We start from the raw sequence: 17161 nt of genomic DNA on the forward strand, positions 1-17161 counted from the left end.
ATCACCCAGCAGTGTGGATCGTCGTGGCCGCTCCGATCTAAATCAGGGGGTTTCCCCGATTGGGAGCTGAACGCTGAATGTGACAGGTAGCCAATCAGAAAGCGAGGATGCTCCTCTGTGCTTTCTGAGGGGAAATTACGGAGGGGAATCCCAAACAGCTGACACGGCGCAACCCGAAGTCCAGCGGACATTGGAGATGATATGTGGAACAACATATCATCTCCAATATAGAGAAATATTCTTTCTCTATATTTCGAGAAAGAATATAGAAATGACAAGGAGAGGAGTTGGAGCCAAATTGCTACCGCAGTTGATAAACCTGGTAATTTTTCAGCTGTTCTTCGTTAACGTGACATAAATAGGTTATAATGATTTTCATTCAGTCAGAACTTAACGCTGACTCTAGCCACATGCATAACAGGTAGATTCTAGTAAACCATTGATTAATGCCTCGTTTTAAAATTAGTTAACTGGACTTGTAGCCATAATTTTGTGCCCATGTGGCTGGACACCACATGGCATGACGAACCCGTTTGAACCGATATACCGAGGATTTCTGTCGGCCAATGTGTCTCAGGTTTTGAAAATGGGCCGACAACTCGTGTAGTGTGAGCGGGACATTACACTAAGGAAATAAGGAAGAGAGGGTCAGTGGAGAGTGAGTCTTTTTTCATTCAGTGTCATCAAGAGGAAGAAAAAAGGCAGGAAGAGACGATAAAGCCGATAATTAAAATGAGGTCGATATGTTTAATTTATCATGCGATTAATTGATTTATTGTTTATCGTGACAGGCCTAGTCAGGATGTTAATTTAAGATATCATATCTTAAATAGAAAAGCTGAGTAATTCAAAATATCTCTAAGATATGAAAAGGAAGTTTGACTAGTCAAAATTACAATTCAAAATATCTCTAATTTTGTTTTGTCTAGTCATTATTTCTTTTAAGATATCTATAATTTAATGTTCACTAGTCAAAACTACATATCACCTATCCAAAGATACATTTAAGTTATCTTAAATTATAGTGTCATTCGAGATTTAATTAGAATTATAACTAGTCAAAACTAAAATGGAGATACCTTGAATTTATGTTATGACTAGTCAGAATTTAATTGTAGATATCTGAAATGTGCATTTCAGATAGTAATTCATTGTAGATATCTTGAATTTAAATCTCCATTCAAGTCAATGAGAAATTTGATGGCAATGGTGGACAACAGAAAGCACGACAGCGCAGCTCAGGAAAGAAAGAAAAAAAGAGCCTGACAGTGAGGTAATGAAAACAATATCCAAGCTAAGTGTATTTTTTAAAACTCATAGACATGGAACAGAACCACCGTCCCTATCCGCTTCTCAAAACGTTAGACTTGCTAACAGCGGCTCTATGGTCCCATCAGAACCTGGATCTGTCTGATCTGGCACCGCGGAGTGAGAGGTGGCAGAAGTGCAAACTTCTTCGCCAGGTGCAACGATGACCACGGATAATCCAGTACAGATCCTGTGCTTTGGGTAAAAACTGATGAGTTCTTGTGGGTTTACTTGGATAAACAGGGTTAGGGTTACACCTTACTGTCGTGCTTCTTGATGCCATTTCTGACAGTTTAAATTTATATGGTCTCAGAGAGTTTATTATGAGAATGTAACGTTGCAGTCAGTTTACAGTCAGTTCTTTTTCATCTCGTATCTAGTGTTGTCCTCCACTCAGTTCTGTTCCTCCTGCAGTAGAGTAGAGGGGGTTCCAGAGGCCAGGTGTTGATTCTCAGTGTCACAAAGCACAGTCAGAGGACAAAGACAGTATTGAGGTGGGAGGCATGGTGCAGGGAGCAGAGGATACTCTTACAGACTGACCAGTGTTTGTGCCAAGTCCTCCCTTCATACACACAACAGATACTGTGTTCTGTGTCTCCCCACTCCCCAGCTTTGTCCTGTCTGCCTCTTTTTCTCCATCTCTCCTTCCCTCTACCTCTTCTCCGTTTTTTGTTTTGTGCAGGTAGGCTTGCATTAGAGTCAGCAACTAGAGTAGAGATCAGATAGCAGATGCTCTAAGAACAGTTTTCAGACTGTTTACCCAACACGTAAAATGCAAAGCAAAGCTGGTGGAATGAAAGTGAATGGAATTCAAAGAAGCCAACATTAGCCAATAAGTAAAGAGAAGAAGTAAAACACATGAATATGCTTTATACTTAGTTTGAATTATTTTTTTTTCTAAGGGTCCTTTTTCCTTTTCTGTAGATCTTGTATCATATATCCATGCAGACAAAAGCTTCAAATTGTTGCCAATAGAAAAATTGGCAGCATGCACTTCAATACTCAGATTGTTACAGGGGTGAAATGATAACCTGCAGCCATTAAAGGATATTTGCACAAAAGCCCTGAAAGCAGGAAGAAGCTTTGTGCTGCCATAGCAACGCATTCCTTACATGCACTTAGCGGTTGTGCTCTTAATGGCATGTACTACCCTAAAAATCTGTATGAATAACCATTTTTTCAATCTACCTTTCAGGGTGACATGGCCTCTTGCTAGCTTGATGTGCCCACTTTCTTCTTCACAAGTCAGCATGCCCAACTCTTTCATGTAATGGCCAGGAGTGTCATGTTAATTTCAGGCCTGTAATGGCATATCTGACCCGTTTTTTTTCTGAACTTAATGAATAAGCAACCAACAATGTAGATTACTTTCTTAAAAACAAAACATATGACTTTATTGCACATACTTCCAATGACATTTGATGAAACGTCCCTTTGCATGTCTCAGAGAAGACGGTTTTCTTCATCGAATGACAAGATACCAGCAGAATTCTGACTGGTATCCAATTTTCTTTTCAGAATCAGTGGTTTATTAAAATCTTGCAATGGAGACAAGAGACAGTTTCAGAGGTGAGGTAGACGTGGTGGACTTAGTTTGAAGTGAGAGAATTGATTTAATGATAAGTGACAAAATACACAATCCACGTAGCACAGGCAAGGAGCTCAGACGCTGGTATCAACTGGCTGAAGACAACTGACAAAAGACAAGGACCCAACAGGGAATCACAAACACAGGTGGGACTAAATACACAACGGAGTAATCAAGGGGCAACAAGAGACAGCTGGAGACAATCAAGGGGTAGGTGGGAGACTCAACTGAACACAGAAACCTAAATTAGCTCGCAGAAAAACCAAATCTTCACAAAAAGTCCACAAACTACCAGTAGGATTGAGGGTGGAGCTTTTCCACAAGCTTAATATTAGCTTGTCTTATGTCTCTTTCAGGCATGGAACAACGTATTGTGTGAACTGGTTAGTTTTAAATGAAAAGTTTTGGTCGTAGTCCCGCTTCTCATTATGCCGCAGTACAAGAGAATTCAGGTAGCAGGCAGGATCATCTACAGCACTTGTGCTCCACACTTCTGGTGTCATTTCTTTTTCTTCTTCTGCTACTCTACCAACGGCTTCTCTCAAAATCTCTGATGATTCTGCAATAGTTGGCTTCATTTTTGATGGTGACAACAACAGATATAGTAAGCTGACTCTGGACTTTGTGACTCTTGCAATCAGCTCCTTCAGTGGTAAGACTGTGGGAAGGGGAGATTCACCAGGGGCCTCATCTATAAAGCATGCATACGCACAAAAAAAGTGGGGCGCCATATTATATGTACAAGTTGGAATGGCATGGAAGTTTGTGTAAATATATGCAAACTTTACCTGCTGTGAAATTGTGCGCCATTCACGCAAGCTTTCTTTGTGGACAATAACAAACGAGAAGGTGCCACAACTAACCGAAGTACACTGAAAAATGACTTCATTCAGTGTTATTTAGACCAAGAAGTATAGAAACTGTTTTTTTATGACTTTAATCTTTTATTGCTTAAGCATACACAATGAAACGGGACTACATTTAACCTCAGACAATAACATAGCACACGCACAAACAAAATAAATTAAAATAAAAGGATGTGAAAACCTCACTTGAATGTAAATGGTAAATTTTCTCAGTTTTTGTCGCATAAAGATGCAACGCATTGGATTGGTCTCTGTGCTGAAGCATATAAAATGAATGTTATCTGTGGGGTGAAATAGGGTTGGATCAGATCCCCCCTCCTGGATCTGCATGAAATGGTTTGTTCCTGCTTGGACCACTTGACAAAGCAGCAGTCCAGTAGAAGACCAGCATGACTGAGGCCATTACTATGCTGCTAAAAAAAATAAAGTTAGTGTGGCAGGAAGAAGGTGGAGGCTGCACCTGCTGGCAGGGTGATTGCAAGTGAGCCAATGGCGCCAGAGGGCGCTCAGTGTAAAAGCAGAGGTGAGCTGCAGACCGACACTTGTTTGCTGTTGACACGTCGCGCGCCGCGCTTCGTGTTGAGCGGTCTGTGTGCCGAGTACAGAAACGGACGGGCGTATTTACCTCCACGTTTGATCGTGGGTGAAGTGGTTCCTGTAATAAGTGCCAACATTTGTTAGCGTTCCCATTTGGGTGCAAGTGTGGAGAGCTTGGCCTGATCGGAATCTCGACTGATTGCCACACATAACGCTGCTGTTTGCCCGGACTGAGTCACCGCTTACTTGGCGGTCAAGAGAGAGACCGGCGTGTGGGACACGCCCCCTCACCCCCAAGACCAGAACAAGGAGCGGCTGCGCGCTCCGTTTCGGGCTGGATTGCTCGTTTTGCCGTGCTTGTAGAGCACAAGGACTCTTTTATTATTTTATTTACACTCATATTTTTATATATCTTTTACTGCCTATCTTAATTTGTTTATTTTTATTTTCTTCAGAGGACCGCCGGTGGTACGCTCGGACCTGGATGTGGCGTCCCTGTTTGGTGTGATTGTGCAGTGATTAACACAAATAGGTGAAGGGCATTTCAGAGTGAGTGACTTCACGGGTGTTTTTGATTTGTTTTGGAGCCTACACCCAGGACCTGGTCGTACCCACCGGTAAGCATAGTTGGCTTTATTTTGTGTATTTTCTTTTTTTTTGTTTTTTGTTTATGTACAGGTATTTTTATTTTGTAATAATAAATTATTATTGACTTGAAACCTGTCTCCTGCTGATTGCAAAACCGGACCTGTGTCCTTTCGTTAATTCCTGGGTGATAGCCCCAGGTGGCGTTGTTGGCAACAAACTAAATTAATTGTATGGTCAAAAACACTGAATGCCACATTAGGTTTTCAAAAAATAGAGAGAAAAAGGTAAAAGTGTCAATTTGTAATCCACTTTTTCTCAGAGAGGTGGAGACTGTGTGAGATTACCAACCATTCAGCATAGTTAGCTTAGCTATAAACTATTGTTTGCCTCCATTTCACTAACATTTAGTGAATTAAGGAAAGAAATTACCAACATATTCATATATTGAACTTGTACCTGTACCTTTTACCACATTTAGATGCGTCAGTCAGCAGCAGCTGTAACCCACGTCCCTCCTGACCTGCCCTCTAACTGAAAATAAAGCTGCAGTATGTATCTTTTATAAATTTTTTTTTACATGTTTGTTAAAACTGTCATTATGTTGTGACAGTATGACATGAGAGCACTAGCAGAACAAGTCAGAGTCGGGCCGGGGGGCGGGGCTAATGACCGGGCCCTTTATACCCAAATAGTAAAGCTCATGATAATTTAACTTTACAACATAGACATGCCTGCAAAAGCTGAGCTCGCAAGTTTCACCACCACAGAGAGCGACTATGTCACCCTGAAATCCATCAGACAGGAAGTACAACAAACCAAAAGAACAACAGAAACATCAGGCTACTGGTGATGAAACAACACAAATTCAAATCGCATGCGCAGCGCGTGCACCTCTGGATCTTTGGCTGCATTCACACGGTAGCCTGAAGTGACCCAATTCAGATTTTTTTTTGATGTAATGTGACCTGTATCCGATGTTTTCATGACAGTCTGAACAGCACAGGTCGAATTCTTTCTGAATGCGACCCATAGCCGATACATTTCCGATTCAAATGCGACCTAACCTCCAGGTCGGATTCACCTGAGTTGAACGTCACTGATACTCAACAAATCTCACTATTCACGTAAGCGGGAAGAAAAACAACAATCATGACGGATTATAATGAGGATTAAGTTGTTAATATGCTGCTCCGGTCGGACAACTTCAAATGTGTAAAGCCCAGTTCACACTACACGATTTTAGAATTTTCAAAATCTGAGAGACCACACACTAGCCGACAAAAATCTTAGGTATACTGGTTCGATCGTGCAGTGTGTGGTGTCCAGTCACACGGCAAGGGCACATGAGCTGATTTCTCTCAGTGACATTCAGATTCCAGACAAAAACCCACGAATATCATATGTGATTTTACGTAACAAAATGAAAAGGCATTGGATAAATAGTGGATAAAAAAGCCGCAGCAAATAGAGTGGCGTCTCTATTTGCTGCACAAAGCTATGGAGGCAAGTTGTGTTTTTTCGTTTTTACCATTTGTGTGTTTAGATTGTTTTCTGTTAGGAAATACTAATTAACTGAAGCTTAAACGATTTGTTTTAATGTTTACAATTACATTGAGGCACAAAATAATGGCTACAAGTCCAGTTAACTAATTTTAAAACCAGGCATTAATCAATGTTTTACTAGTTACAATTTACCTGTAATACGTGGCTAGCGTTGGCGTCAAGTCCTGACTGAATGAATAACCTATTATTATAACCTATTTATGTCACGTTAACGATGAACAGCTGAAAAGTTACCGGATTTATCAACTGCGGTAGCAGCTACGCTCCAACTCCTCTTCTTGTCATTTCTGTGGCTATTTTTGCACGAAATGTTGAATGAACAGTCATGTTGTTTCCACATGTCATCTCCGATGTCCACTGATGTCCGTGCTTTCTGATTGGCTACCTGTCACATTCAACAGGCTGCGTTCTCGCTCCCAGATGAGAAAACGACACACTACTTCCGCAAACACAAAGCACTTCTTTTTATGGCAATTGGAAGCATAGACATAATATAAGGATAGACCCTCATGGACCGCTCTCGCCTATTGTCGNCCGAGGATTTCTGTCGGCCAATGGTTTTGAAAATGGGCCGACAACTCGTGTAGTGTGAGCTGGACATTACACTAAGGAAATAAGGAAGGGAGGGTCAGTGGAGAGCACCGGAGCTGAGTCTTTTTTCATTCAGTGTCATCAAGAGGAAGAAAAAAGGCAGGAAGAGACGATAAAGCTGATAATTAAAATGAGGTCGATAGGTTTAATTTATTGTGCGATTAATTGATTTATCGTTTATCGCGACAGGCCTATTCACGACTGCAAGTTCCTCAAGAAGATTGTCTGGTCTCTCCAACCACTGCTGCCGATGAACTGCTCCTCCTTCCACTAACCGTGCCGTTACCTGTCCGCCCTCCTACGCAAGCCTCTGCTGTCTGCTCCCAGTGATCACGCTGCTCCATCGATCATATGAGCCTGGACCATTTCGTGCTCTACCCACAAAGGTACCAAGCCCCAGTGACTACAGTGTTCTACCCCACCCGTGGATTCTCAGTAAACATAAATTTCAAGCTGACAACTCTTTTTACCTGCTTCCAGTGCTTCAATAAACCCAGTCCACCAGCCTCAGGACAAGAAACACACATTTATTCAGATTATCATCTGTTCAAAATAAACTTTTTTTTTCCCCTCCTCTCAGTCTCCTGAATGTGTTCTGTATGTGAGTCACACACTTGGCTCCCAACATGACAAAAACAGTTGCATATAACCAGCAACATCAAAATTTCATTCTGTAGAGTGCAGGTCTGGACATCATCACTAGCCCAGACATCTGCTCTGTCTTCTCTTCCTCCTTTTCATTTGTCTTGCCAAGTGACATCATTGTATAATTTAACAATGACTGAACAATCAGTTTTGAAGTTATGAGAACATGCCACTATAGGTTTAGTTCTGCAGGATTAACTTTACTAAGTCTAAGTTTCAGCAGGAAAATGGTTGCTAACATTGTCAAAATCAACATGGATGTCAGCAAATTCACCTGGACAGCTCTAAAATTAATTTATTCAGAACATGATGCATTACTAATTTATCTGGCTAAAAACAAAGGTTTAAATGTTTCAATCTATTGAACTACAGGGACACATACGGGTATTTTGTCAAGTTATGTTTTGTACTTTTATTGATTTAAAACGTTTTTCATTGGAAAGTTGAGACACAAATGTTAATACGGGAAGGTTAGAAAAGAAAGAAAATATTGGTATTTTATGGCCAAACACAAAATAGTTCATTTTGAACAGGAGGAAAAAAGATGGATAGTGCAAGTGTGGTGCAGATAACCTCTGCTGAGTCTTTCCATAAAGCTATTACTACTTTGTAGAACTAACTTTTTTTTTTTAACAGCAATAAGTTTTTAGCGCTCTGCTATTTCAGGCACAGTCAGGTTGGAGTGCATTTAAATTCTGGCCACATATTTTCTGCTGAAATTAGGTCTGGCCTTTGACTAGGGCATTATAACTTATGAATACTCAACTAAGCTGTTCCATTGTAGCTCTGGTTGAGGGTTGTCATATGGCAAGATGAACTACACTAGTCTCTAGTTTTTGCAGGTTCTAATGCATTTTCTCCTTAAATTCCTCTGTATTTAGATCCATCAACTCTGATCTGTTTCAGAAAGAGCAGGAGCTTTTAAAGAGACAGTTCCGATTTCAAGGCGTTAAATTAGGAAGCAAAATTTCTTATAAGTCATTTTTGATTAATTTATCTTATAACTGAAGATAACATAGTTCCTTGACTGTGCTATATAATCTCACTATGTGCCTGGAAAATACATAATACTGCCTCTTTAAGGGATTTTCCTGGCTCTAGTGAGTGGACAGGAAAGTAGGTTGTGAAAGAGAGAGAGAGGGAAGACATTCAGCAAAGGTCAACAGCTCGTCCCAACCTGTGACAGCCGCATAGAGGACTGAGGCCTCTGGGTCTGTACATGGATCACGTGCTTCACTCCTGTGCCACTGCCACACCCAGAAGAAGTTAAATCTTTCCCCAGTATGATAACATATGAAGATGAGGAATATAAAGAACACAGCCAAATTGAAAGCAGGTGAAGAAAAATACATAAAATCTGCCATAGTCTGTCCTTCATGTCGTATGTTTGTCTGTCTCAAGGACTCCCCACAGAGGCAGAACTATCAGCAGCCACAGGAAGGTCGGAGTCTGGTAGAGCTGCGGGCCTGGGGTTCCAGAACAGATCTTCAGTTTGTCTGAGGGGAGAGACAGAAAGTAAAGAAGACCCAGGTTATGTACGTCTGATCAGTTCTACAGAGGTTACAAATTACAGATGACTGCACTGTAAAACCATGCGGACAAATGAGGAACCATCACTGTTCACTGAGACTTAGGGTCTCTAACCCTAAGCGAACTGCCTGCCTCACCTCGAGTCTGTTCTCTGCCGTTTCTGATCGCTCCTCCACACACAAAACACGATACACACACAGTTGGTGACAAAAAAAAAACACTGTACATTATATACATAAGCTAAATTATGGAAAATCAGTCCATATATTAAATGTTTTTTAGCCATTTTATTGCCGGCATACAGACAGGATGAACATGTTCCCATAGAATGGCAGCCAGTGCAGTTAGAGAGGTTGCGCAATCACAGGTGAGACTCAGCTTCCTGCTGCCTCACCGGCTTCGGCTCTGAGCATTTGAATGGGAAAATGCGAAAATCCAGTGATTTTGAAGAAAAAATAATCAGAATTGGTTAATCTAAGTAAAAAATAGATACTTTATAGTACAAACCACAGGGTGAAAATAGCAATATAAATAATTTTATATTATTTTTCCATGATGACAGGTGAGGCTCTGCCTCACCTGCCTCCCCTGACCACATGTCACTGGGTAGTTTCTGAACGGTAACTGTAACAGTAAAAGTGCTGATCCTTCGTGTTGCTACTAGCATGAACTAAATAAAAATAGACGCTTTCTTCTTCTTCTCCTCCTCCTTTAGATTTCAACAGCAGCTTGCATCAATTATTGTTGCACTACTGCCATCTACAGGATCCTAATATCTGTACCTCAAATTCTCATAATAATCCCAGTATTATTTAAAATAAATGAAAAATCTTCTTTTTCCCCTCAATGCTATTTAACTGAACAACAACATTCTCAAATTTCAATTCCCTATTAAAACCTAATTCCATTTTAATGGGCGCTTTCTTCTTTTATTTCCAGTTTTGACTTCCAATGATTCACTTCCTGCTAAAGAGCCCCCTGGTGGTTGAAGAAAAATCCACACATAAGCCGCAAGGTTCAAAGCTTAGGAACAAAGTAGCAGCTTATAGTCCGGAAAATACGGTAAATGAAAAAAAATCTCTCTGGTATTGTTCAGGGGACCGGAACAAATATAGAGGCGAGCCGGATCCGGCCCGCGGGCCGTAGTTTGGGGACCACTGCCTTACATGGTCATGAATGACAGAGCAAAGACACGCCTCCTGGCTCTGATTGGTTGCTTTGGTTCAGGAGCTGTGTATTTTCCTAAATGTTATAAGGGACTCAGGAAGAGGCACAGGGATTTGTTCTTTTTTCAAATATTATCTCTCTCATCTTCTGTTTTCAGGACATAGTGAGATTTTTCCACATATATGAAAATTATATAGCTTCAAAAAAGTTACATACTGCAGCTTTAATGCAAGTCATCCTCACCAAGGCTGAGCAAGAAAACATGGCATTTTACCTTGTTGATTCACAACACTGATCAACAGCCAGAAAGTTGTCTAAGGTTTTTCAGCTGCACAGTTATGATGAGCTGAATCCAAAAGTCAAATTGGTTTTGCTCCATCAGATCAACTTTCTGAACTATGGAGCAACATGAGCATCAAAATGCATGACTTGTTCTCGCATCTGGATCAATGAGTGATGAGCAAGAGGAGAGATTCCATCAGGACAGAAAAGAGAAGGAGAATTTTACACAATGAAGACATAATGTTCAATTCACATGTATTTGATTATTATTCAATTTACAGAAATCCAAGTTTGTAACATTTAATTGATCCACTTTGTTGAAAAACAATTTTTTTCCTCCTTAAACCTTTTTGGATCAGTAATATTAACAGAAATGAACTGATGATGTCACAAAAATGTCATCAATTTAGTCAGAAGACCACATTTTTCTAAATCAAATTAGAATAAAAACCTGACCTGATTGAGAAAAATGGATGTCATTTTTGGATTCAGTGATGCAAAATAGTCATAATTCAGTTGAAAAAACATCAACAAATTCCAAAAATGTTGTTTGTAACCCAGTGTTATATTTGCTTAAAAAGCTCATCATTTTGTGCAGAACTATGAGATGGAATTAATGTCAAATACTAACATTTCACTTCCGTTGCATTGCTGCCTGTCAGCACTGTTTTATTTTCCGTTCTCTTCTGTCTCGTCAGTATGCAGGTGTAGTTCATTGGACTGGTTGGGACCGGCGTGTGGGTGAACTCCTGGCATGAACCATCATTTGACTTTCCCAGGTGAGACCCGTTTGAGTAGAAATCACAGCTGAAGGATGGAGATCCCTCACATTTAGGATAGTAACACTTCAACCTTCAAAAGAATAATTAAAAAAATATGAATCATTTGAGAATATTTATAATTAAATGTCATTAAGTGTCAATAACGTATTCAAACCTTAAGGTGTTGTTCATGAGGCAGACAGAGAAGATGCCAAAATCCCCTTGCTTTTGGGAAGAGACTGAGGCTAGAGTCAGATAGTTAGTTGCCATGATGTCAGAAATATCAACCAATTTCAGCCAATTGAGCTAGATTCACAACATGCTCACTCCTAATTGGTTTGTCAAAAGCATTTTTAGACCACAAGTTATAGGGAAAGTTGTTTTTTGTTGAAATTGGGTTCAGATAAGAGACCATGAGCAGTCAAAATCCTATTGGTAGTGGGTAAAGGGGCGGTATTATGTGTGTTTTGCATGGCTGAATGGTTGCCATGGGAGATTACAGGATTCCTGAAACATGCATGAAAGCATCAAGGCAAGACTCCATGTATGTTTTGATGAGGGGATAACAGTATGACATGATGCAAAGCTAAAAAAAAGTCAATTTTACAGAATACTGCCCCTTTCACTCTCTTAACATCTTTGCTTTAATAAAACAGTGATTGATATGAAAGCTCGTCGAGACATTTTTAAAAGACACCGGTCTTCAAAAGAGAATAATGGAGCCAATGAATACCTTTTGATAAAAAATAATTATATTCTGATTATAACAGGAAACCAGTGAATGGAAGCTAAGATTGGGGAAATATGAGCTCTGTTTGCAAGTTTTATCAGAACTCCTGCTGCAGGATTTTGGATCAGCTGAAGGCTTTTAGCTTCATTTTCCTGATTATAAAGAATTACAGCAGTCCAGCCTTGACATATCAAACGCATGAACCAGTTTTTCAGCATCCCTCCCAAACAGGATATTTTCTAATTTTGGCAGTATTCTGTAGGTGAATAGTCCTGAACTAAGCAGTTTGTCTCTTGTTCAGAGGTAATTTCTTTTTGTGTAAATTAAAGAAAGAGAAAACTTAGTTATATTGTCAAAACACACCTGTCAGTCTGCTTAACTGAATGAGTTAATCTGTTTTTATGATTAGATATCAGCATATCAATGGAAATTTATCATATGCTGTTCAATAATTATACCAACAGGAAACATTTATAGCCAAGAGAATTGTTCCAGTCACAGAGCCCTGTGGTACTCCACATGTAACCCTGGAGTGTGCAGATTTATTGTTGACATGAACAAAGTGGAATCTGTTGGAAGGACTGGACTTAAACAGGCCTGGTGGTGATCTCAAGCCTTTCTCAGAGAATATTGTGGTCAGCTGTGCAAAAAGCAGCACTTAGATCGAGCAAGACAAGAACAAACACAAGTCCATTATCTGAGACCAAGAGAATGTCATTAGTGACTTTCATCAGTGCTCTTGGGCTTTAAATCAATCAATCAAGTTTGTTTGTGTAGCATATTTCAGCCACAAGGCAGGTCAAAGTGCTTTATATCACGAAAAACAGATCACTATGAGCTGTTTGTCCTGATGACATAAATAAGTATGCTCACATACTTAAGCAGCAACTAGGTTAAAAAAATAATGAATTTTAGAAAGGAAAGCATGATTAGATATAAATATATAATTTGGAGAGAAGGTTTCTGTGAGCCAAAATAAATCATTTTGATTATCAGAAACTTGAGTATTTGTTTTGTTAGACTGACAGAAGAAAAATCCAACCGGCCCAGAGTATGATGATATAAATATTATTTGGGGGGGAGGGTGGGTGCTTTTATTTTAACAGGAAAAAAATCATATTTTTATAGCCTATAAATGCTTTAAATTTAAAAGGTTTGGACCCCTATGAGCTGACCAAAAACAAACTGAAAGGAAGTCTGTTAGCTCACCTGAAAAAAACAAAACGATTCTCCACATCTGAAAGATTTGAAGAAGTTTTACAAGGAGAATGAACAAAACGGCAAAGATGCTGACAGATCTTTACTGAAGTTGTCTGAATGCTGACATTTTATCACAAATTGTTATTTCAGGTGTGTACATACATAAAGAACAGGGTAAGAGCTTTTGGTACATTTATCTTTTTTCTTCCTTTAAGTTGCACATAGATATTTCTCTTATTAAAAGAGAATTATTTTTATTTTATTTTTTTTATTTATCTTTTTTCCTTATTGAAAAGCACAAAATCATGGATGTTTCCCACAACATCCATGATGTTTTTATCCATTTAATTGATTAGTTTTATAAATAAGTCGATTTTTTTTTAACTTTGTATTGCCATTAGTGTACGGCATATGATATACTGTATCATATGCCATGTTTAATTTAATCACATCAGATAAAATGCATTATAACCAACCAGAAAACTAAGAAGAAAAGTAACCATGAACACAGGGAACAGTTCAGTGTTTCTCATTTCTGGTCCTCAGGAGCAACTGTCGCATGTTTTAGCCGTTTCTCTTCTGCCACACGTCGGACTTGAACAAGAGGGTAATTAACAGCCTCGTGCAGCACTTGACAGCTACAGAGGAGGTCATGCAGTCATTTGGATCAGGTGTTCTCGAACAGAGAGCACATCTAAAATACACAGGGTAATGGTCCCTGCAGACCGGAATTTGAGAAACACTGGAATAGAGCCACGGACTAACAGAGATATAATCAAATCTGGGGATAAACTGATTAGAGCTGGTTGTGGTGAATGATGAGTTGGGTATACACAACAACAGCAGCCATAAAAATCTTATTAGAATTGTCATGATTCCCAAAAGAAGAAACTGAGGCTCCTGTGATTTTTAGCCTAGCGGACAAGCATTTTGAAATAAAAAAAACATATAAAGACAGAATTCAAGCACATAACTGATAGTTCCTGTTTGTTTTAGTGTGACCGAAGCAGGCTTACCGATGAGGAGGAAAAGCAGAAACAGAGAGTTGACCATTCGCCTGATCTGTAACATTTGACAGAACGACAACAAGCCCAGTGATGTCACAGACAGAAACCCAAATAGATGGCATATTGACATATCTAAGACATTTAGAAAGATGCTCCATGCTTTTCTAATATACAAATATTTGGGTCTCATTCACAGTGTAACCTGGTGAAGCACAGAAAATACTCAGACACACTTCAAGAACAGTTTTAGAAGCCTGTGAAAACCTATGAAAATACTGGATAAGAGAAAACATGCACCTTTCCTGCAACCCAACTGGGGAATCTGTAAAAACAATTAGTTTTGTACAACACTTCTCACTGTGGAGCAACAGGTGTCATGGAGCGCCCGTGGTATTGATCGAGTACAAATGAGAAATGTAGCCGATTTTCAGTCTTACCATGGTTCCTTTTCTTCTTCTTTTGTCCTGAGGGTTACAACTATGGAGGAAATACAATAATCAGTGTAAAGGGTGGGGCTGGACATGATGAGATAAACAGCTGGATTGGAGCCAGATGGGAGGTCTGTGGAATAAAAATGACTCTGAGTGCTGTACTGTACATCACATACTGTCTGCATCTGAGTGCATTTGGAGATTTCAAATGTAAGACGTATATTTGAGAGTTTTGGTTTTGTATTGATGGTCTTTTCAATTTGCAACACAAACCATTCAAAGTTTAGCTGCTGAGAAAGAAAAAAATAATTCTAAAGCAATAATGTAAGTTACCCTTCATTAAAATCTGTACCTCTATTTATTTTGGTTTTCCTATGTCAACATAGTTGATATATCATAACTTGGTTAATCACAATTAATCAAATGATTTTCAATTATTGAAATAGCTGGGGTATGCAAAAGCCATTTGCTGAATAACACAATCTATTCAGAGCAATAATTAAGCCAAAATTGTTTAAAAAATGTTATATTTGCGTGCTGATGGGAAGATGGAACCTGCTGAAGTTTACAAAAGGCTTGAAACTAAGGAAGAGGCCAACTTTCTGTCATGAAATAGTGGTGTGGTGGTGAGGCAGAACGCCGACGGCCCAGGTTAGGATGAAAACAATGATTTAATGAAGATGTCTCAGCTCAGACAGTCCAAAGAAGCAGGCAGCACAGTGGAAGGTAGCAAAGCTAACACTGGTAGCAACGACTGAAAACGAGAGCCGACACCAACACAGGACTTCAGCCAGTTCTACTGTGAAGACTAATGAACAGACACTCAGGACTACACAGTTCTGCTGAGATGACTGAAAATAAACTCAACGACGGCAATCTGACTTGCGACACACGACAAGGATCCAACAAGGACAAAGACAACAGGTGGGCCTAAATACACAGAGGGTAATCAGGGAACTAGACACAGCTGGGAAGAATCAACAAGGAAACAGGACTAAACACAGAAAACCTCAAAATAACTACACAGAAAAACACGGATCGCAACACCTTCCAGCAGGACAATTAGTGTAAACAGAAAGTCAGCGTACAACAGAATGTTTTTAGACCAAAAGCAAGTTCATGAATTGTGTTAGAATGGTAAAGTCTAGACTAAATTATAGAACCTGAGACTAGATTTATAAAAGCTCTCATCCTCATTTCCAAAGATGATAAATAATATATTCAAAATCTGATTCCAGCTCCCTCTGCAGATGACTCCCTCACACAGCTCTCTGGTAATCGGTGCACATCCTGTTTGTGTGGAAGGGAAGTGAAGACCCCCTGGGGGGGCATAACCTCCACAGCCTAAAGGTGAGGCTGAAACCAATTAGCATGATGTAATGTGTTGAATTCACAGCACAGCTTTAAGCTTCGCCTGCTCCTCTGGTCTGATCATGGTGAGTGGGGGGATGACAGTTTTATCTGTGCTGCAAGAGTAAACTGCAATGTAGCACTTTAGACAGAAATCTACAATTATGATCAAGGGAAATTAATAATTAGTAATGATAATCCGGCATCAAATGGTAACAGATTCTTTCTTTTTTTCCCTTCTTCAACAGTTTTGAACATCTCATTTAGCATCATCCAGACGCTAGCATCCAAGCTATAAGTACAGGCTTGTGTCTGATTGGAAAACTGAAAAGATTTTTTGTACTAATCAACATATCGATGCGACTAAACTTCCACCTCAAAATGTAAACCAACTGCTCCAGTAAAATAGATTTGAATTGTTGGTTTCAGAGCCTTAGGAAGAGCTCATATTCCACGGTCTCTCATAATGTATCAATATGTTGTTTACGCTTCATTTTTGTTATCAATGGTTCCCTCACTAATGAGAACATGTTATAAACTCTAATGCAGCATTGATTCCAGACAGACCACATCAGTTCTGTGGCTCACCCCGACTCTCCACTGCTGAATACTCTCTCTCTCAAATGTTCTTGCTAATGTTATTGATCCATTGGCAGTAAATTTAATTAGCTGAGTTGATCATTTATTTATATTTAGTATGACTGAGATTTATGTTATTTCTATATAAAATTTAAAAGAGATTATTTTCAGTTGAAAGAAAGTATGTGAAACCTTAAAAAAAAAGATTTATTGCATCTTTAACTGAGTTTTTCATGTCACATGATTTCCACCCTAAATAGGCCTGGAGAATAAACCAGTAATGCTGTATATGTTGATAAACACATGATCAATATCATAATACATCATATAAAATATTCAATACCTTCATTGAACTCAGAATCAAAAAGTGCACTGCATTCTGGGAAATGTAGGTAGGTAGAAGAAAGGCTTTAACTACCTAACCTCTAACCAGGGGCG

The 17161-nt window shown here is 39.4% G+C and overlaps 1 long non-coding RNA gene across 1 annotated transcript; it reads left to right on the forward strand.

Moving 5' to 3' along the window:
• The first annotated feature begins 7348 nt into the window (after positions 1-7348).
• LOC106964373 (uncharacterized) lies at positions 7349-8197 on the forward strand. The gene is made up of 2 exons (XR_001428408.1): positions 7349-7427; positions 7522-8197. It is a non-coding gene; the product is annotated as an uncharacterized LOC106964373 (long non-coding RNA).
• Positions 8198-17161: the final 8964 nt, after the last annotated feature.

This window comes from Poecilia latipinna, unplaced genomic scaffold (genome assembly GCF_001443285.1).
Source record: "Poecilia latipinna isolate Pla-1442-1.1 unplaced genomic scaffold, P_latipinna-1.0 Scaffold1666, whole genome shotgun sequence".
Classification (NCBI taxonomy): domain Eukaryota; kingdom Metazoa; phylum Chordata; class Actinopteri; order Cyprinodontiformes; family Poeciliidae; genus Poecilia; species Poecilia latipinna.